At 43.0% G+C, this 6,000-nt stretch overlaps 1 protein-coding gene across 1 annotated transcript in view; it reads right to left on the reverse strand.

Annotated features, from left to right (window-relative positions):
* Positions 1–267, reverse strand: part of rnf152 (ring finger protein 152) — a 58,832-nt gene extending 58,565 nt beyond the window's left edge. Inside the window, exon 1 of the mRNA XM_069667613.1 lies at positions 90–267. The gene's annotated coding sequence lies outside the window, so the exon portion shown is untranslated. The remainder of the gene's footprint in view (positions 1–89) is intronic.
* Between the last annotated feature and the right edge of the window lie 5,733 nt (positions 268–6,000).

Below are 6,000 nucleotides of genomic sequence, written 5' to 3' on the forward strand. Positions count from 1 at the left end.
TTGTGTTTCCTGCACGCTCCGCAGCCCTTCAACTAGACCCCGTGCAATAAATCAATCATCTTAAGACAGAGGGGAAATATGGGGCTCACCTTTTGTTAGTTCCCGTGTAGCAGCAGTCCTGTCTGTGTCTGTGGGTGTCTGCTCTCCTCCGGCTCCTCCGCACATTTAATCGGGTCACAGCAGCAGCGGCGGTTGCGAAATTGTTGTTAGTGGGCGGCGTGGCTGTTCGCTGTTTTCTTCCTGCGTTTCAAACCAGCGAAAACACCAAAAAATCCCTCCCACTCCTCGCTCTGAGCTGGCCCAGCCTCTCCTTCTCTCTCTCTGAGAGCGGATACGCCCTCTCACTGTAGGAGAAAAATGTTATTCATACATAACAGGCTTCAGTTAGAGAATAAAACCGTGTCACCACCACAGGCTGGGCTGGCCGGTGTGATGTGATGTCTGGCCGGCTGTGAGCAGCCCGAGCAGGCAGCCAGGAGTCCTGCTGCACCGCTGCGCTCCGCTGGATTTGGTGGCTCTGGCTGCACTGTAAAAAATGTCCATCAGGACTTGACTTTGTGGTCTCTGACACAGTTTTACAGTCAGGACAGAGGCAGGCACAGAGGGGCACAGTCTGTTCTTATTTAATGCCATTTTAATACATTTATTCATGCGGATTGTGCCCTAATAAGACACTTTTAAGCTTTATGTTTACCCCAATTCCGCCTCTGGTGGTCCCAATTTTCCCTTGCCACCTAACTGGCCCAAATGCCCCTCTTGTCACGTTTCTCTTGTTGCTATAATTCCCCTCTGGTTGGTTCAACAGTCTCTCAGGTCGGCCCAAATGGCCCTTTGGTCACCCAAGTGCTTTTTTTGCACCCCAAAGGCCCCTCTTGTTCATTTGCTTGCCTCATGGTCAATTAATGAGTGAATCTCCGGTCACCCAGTTGCCCTTGTGGATGGTCCAAGGGTCCCTCTTGTCGTCAACAAATGCCTTTTTTGTTGCTAAAATGCCCCTTTGGCTGGTTTACAAGCCTCTGTGGTCACTTGATAAGTGCCTCTCCTGACACCAGTTGCCCCTTTGGTCTGTCCAATTGTCCCTTTTTTCAGCCCAAATTGAGAAGTCCCCATGTGATCACCCTAGTCACCAAGATGCCCCTTTGGTTTGTCCAATCATGCCTTATAACCAGCCAGAATTACCCCTCTGATGGAGTGTATGGCCCATTTGCCCGTCTGATCCCCCTAAATGCCCTCTGGCCACTCAAGATCCTACCTTGTCACCCAAGTACCCTCTGATGACCCAGTTGCTCCTATGGTCAAACTATAGGTTTCAGGTTCAAATGCCCCTCTTGTGCGCCTAATTGGCCAAAGTTGCAGCATATATTTCCCTCTATTATTCGCAACCCAACCAAATAGTCCCCTCGCCATACTAAACACTCCCTTTAATTCAACCTCCACCTTTAAAACTGTGGTAAATTTAAAAGTTGTGTTATATTAAAAGTTCTTTCTCTATATATTTGAATCTTAGAGGTCTTCCATGACTCCATCTGCGCAGGAAGTCCAAGGTTCAGAGACTCTGTCCTGTAGGGAGAGTACGGTTTTACTTCCTGCCTTCTTTTATAACATTGCGCCAAAATAAAGCCGCTTGTGTCATTGTGACTTTCCTATTAAGCACCCTCCAGTTTACAGAAGAATCAAACTCAAAGCAGAAACTTCTTCAAAGAGAAATCAGGCAGAATGACATCTCAGCACCTCGAGCAACACCCTGGTTGCGAAAATGTGGATCTAGACGTCTAATTTTAGCTTTACTGACCTTTGCAGATTGACATTTTTTGCAGTGTGTCGCTGCTCAGACAGCTCTCTGAAGACATGTGAAAGTGTTTCCTCAGTGACAAGTCAAGTTAGGACAGATTTGCCTTATTTGGGCTGATTATCGTTCAACCATAGACGAGCTCTTTTTTTAGTGCCTTTAGTCGCTTTGAAACATAAAGCTCAAGGATGCTATTTAATATAATAGACCAGACAGAGCGGGAATATTGCTATACCCTCAAATCCTCAAAGGAGATGGAACAGATACCAGAAATTATGACAAAGTCAGTTTCAATTCTCTCCTGAGCTCCACGGACACATCCTCGCTGCTCCTCTGAGAGCGTTTCAGGAGTAATATAACGATCTCCTGCCAGCGAAGGAGCTCCGATTTCCTCTAAAAATGATTTCACCGCCATCAGACTGAACACTATAATTAAATGTGGTGACCAGAGTATAATTAAAAAGTAGTGGCAATTACATTTTGCAGGAATACGACTGCGATGTTTCACAGTTTTGGGTTAAATTATTAATGGAAACCCTGCGGATGCGTTTAACAAGATGCTATATTTATCTATGTGTGTGTGCGTTTGTGTGCGCGCGCGGGAAAATGTGTGTTTGAATATCTTAAAAGCCACCTGGGCTGCAGGCCCGTGCCTCGGTCCCTGCGGAGTCCGCTGACAGTATCGCTGCAGTGTAAGCGCTCTTTGATATATTTGCTTTAATTATGGAGGATAATGAATTTAAATTTGTGATGCATCAACGCTCTGAAATGGCAACACACCCCTGGAGTCCATAAATGCCTGATACTGCTCCCGGCTCCAGCAGGGGAGTTTGGGAAATCTTAAACGAGATTGAGATGATGAAAATAGATAGCTCTCTGAAATGCTAATGTTGACTTTTAACGCCTAAATCTGACTGCAGCCCAAAGGACGCACCATCAGATACACTGCGGGTGTTTGTTAGCCACGTTTCCACGGAGAGTTATGCTAACCTTTAGCTAGCGCTTGGATAAATGCTGTAACTTCTGTTGTTCCTCACACAGTAAACCAAACTGTGCCTCTGAGATCAGTCCAGTAGAATGAATGAAAATGTTTAAGAATTTTAATAAATATGAGCAAAATTCAGCAAATTCAAATTTTGTGAGGACAGAATGACCTCCCTGTACCACCTAGCTACACCTTGGTAGCAAAAATGTAGAATTAAATATCTAATTTTAGCTTTAGAATTGGCTGTGGCCCATAGGACGCACCATCAAAAACTCTGGAGTGTGTTTGTTATACCCCTAATTTTAGCGCGTTGACGCAGGTTTTTCAGACCCAGGAAGACCTGCTTATAGATGCTGATTGGCTCTTTTCCCATTGCAAGTGAAGTATCCTCCTGTCGGTCTCTTTTCTGCTGCGTCACCGTCTGACGTCACAATCGTGCCTGAAACAGAGTTAGTAAACAGTGAAGATGTTACGGTGGTTACGTCTTTATTGTATCTATGACTCATTCAGTCTGTTTAACAAACTTGGCATGGACAAATTTGGAAAGATGTTCAAGCGCTGCTCGGACGGAGACGGGCGGAATTTGTAGCTGAGATGACGAGGAGTCGCAGAAGTTAGCGATGGAGCATAGCATCGCATCGGAAAGGGGGCGGAGATCAGCATGTCGACACGGGTTTGTGTTGCCATTAATGCCGATCTGAGCCGAGGCGATAATTCTAGCCTTTCCCACCAAGCAAAAAAGCTGTAAAAGCAGCTTCAGACACTTATCCATGGAGAGTAACGCTAACCTTTAGCTAACACTATGATAGGATTTGATCAGATTTAAGTGCCACCTAGCTAAACTTTGTTAGCGAAATTTAAGTTCTTACGTTTAATTTTAGCTCAAGGATGCACCAACAAATTCTCTGATGTGTTTTTGTAAGAAACTTTTCCACAAAGAATAATGCTACCTTAAGCTAACAGTCAGGTAAATGCTAAATATTTTGTTCCTCTAGCACAAAAAAGTGCTTCCAAGGTCAAATGTGTAAAACAAAATAAGAAGAAACAAGTGAAATATGAGATGAGATAACAAGATCAACTACTGAGGTGTTTGTTTGAATCTAACGCTGAGTAATGCTAACCTTTGGCTAACATCTGATAATCAGCGTTGTGTATTTTGTTCCTAATGAAGAAAAAAAGCTTGTTAGATCAATAGTGTAGACAAAATCATTTTAAAATAGTTAATCACACGTATTGAGAAGCACTTCTCCCGTGTGTTTGTTCGCATCTTTTCCAGGGAGCTAACATTTAGCTAAAGCTCTGATAAATGCTCTATATTTTTCTTCTGAGATCAGTCGTGTAGAAACAAATAATGGAAAACAAGCAAGCAACTTTAATCTTCCCCAATTTATCACCCTTTGTCAGACAAATAAAATGATACGAAGGCATGAGTTCTGCTCTACGTCGACATCCATATTCGCCCCGTCCGCCCACGTGCAGCCGAGCCACTGGCAATTAATTAGAGCAAACACATGCACGGCTCAGCCCGACTGTCAGGCCTGTCAGTCATCAGAGCGGCGTGACAATGATCTGACCATCACCGGCTTAATTGGCATTCGGAGGACACGCTCTCCTTCTCACTGTAGGCTAAATAAACACACAGCGGCAGGGCAGGAAGCAACCTTCAGTCCTCATTTCTCTTGATCAATAATCCTCCAACACCATCTGACAGCGAGAAACAGCGACAGGAGCCTTTTAAACCTCAGTAGCAGGTTTGTTTTTTCAACGAACTGTCGCTCAGGGAATAATTAGAAACTTAATCATAGTCTGAATTCTTCTGTGTGCAGTTTGAAAGTACGTTGATGTCACATTAGCCTCGGTTAGCTTGATTAGCACGATTTAAGACAAACTCATAACATTTTAAAATTTCCAATTTACATGAAAAGCGAAGCAGTTTTTGGCCACAGCTGGCCTTGTTTGTGCTATCTGACGTAACTGAGGTCGTAACGTTAGCTGAGTTAGCATTATGAGCTAGGAGGCCGCTTGCAAAGGATAAAAGGAGTCAGACACCTGTTGTGGAAATTGTATTATAAAGTTGTAGAGTTGAGATTCCTTCTTCTCCTGCTGAATTTGAAAGCAGTGTGTGTGACTGTCATGTAATCGTGTTCATTAGGCAAACTCGTAACAACAGGAATAACAGCATCAACAGAGGCTCTAATGTTTATTCAGAAAATTAAACTGATCATTCGTGTGTTGAATCCAAATCAGTGAATCCTGAAACACTTTTTGCAACTTTGTCTGCTCTTTCTATATCAGCCAAAAGACTTCTCTTTTCCTTTCCTTTTGTCTACCAATGTCACAAAAACCGAGGTCCAAATAATTGTCTGCACATATCATAACATAGCCTACATAAGGTATTCTTAAACGCAAGACAATATGGCTACTTGGTCAGCAACCTTAGAGCCCGTCCAGAGAGAGCGCATTTAGCAGGCTGTAAAACGCGAGGCGCACCGCACTGCCTTTTCTGTTGAAGCCTACGGTTAAAAAAAGAGCAGCTCACGGCACCTTTTTTTTCTACTGTTGTTAAGGCAACCATTCAATTGGAGTATGAGAAAAAATTGCCATGACGTCGGAAACTTGTTCTGTCTGATCGGGCCCTTAGGCTTCCAAATTTGTGGTACGTTTTGCTCTTGAATGCTTCCACAGTCAAGTTGGAAATAATACACATGCAACGTCTGGCGAGGTTTTCAAATTAAAGTGATCATGGGTAAGGCTATAAATAAGGAATATCTGGTTAGACTTTCAAAATAAGGCTCATATTTCACATTTCATGAGGTTTGAAGGTTCAACAACTGTTAACACAAGATTAATATTATGAATCTGGCAGTTTCAGAGCCAAAACCACTTTATGTTTAGAAAAGAGATCATGGTTTGGGTATACACATTTATATACGTATGCTATGTATCTTTAAAACAAGTTTTAAAAAGAAGTTTCAGACTGAGTTTTAAACTTTGATCTCTTAGTTGAAAGTCCTGTTTCTCCTGTGCTCTTCCTACAACGTCACCTGACATAAACGTTGCACAAAAAGCTCGAGGACAGCATCCAGGTTCTTACAGTGTCATATTTTGAAGCGTTGGGCGACTAACAAAGGTGCTTTGTTTGGCAAGTTACAGAATAACTGGTTTAATCAGAGTATTTCTTTTTCTCTTCCTTCATGTGAAAGGGCTTAGTCATTTAAAATTTCCC

This window comes from Semicossyphus pulcher, unplaced genomic scaffold (assembly GCF_022749685.1).
Source record: "Semicossyphus pulcher isolate SPU_LCO1_2020_fin unplaced genomic scaffold, fSemPul1.0.p SCAF_18, whole genome shotgun sequence".
Classification (NCBI taxonomy): domain Eukaryota; kingdom Metazoa; phylum Chordata; class Actinopteri; order Labriformes; family Labridae; genus Semicossyphus; species Semicossyphus pulcher.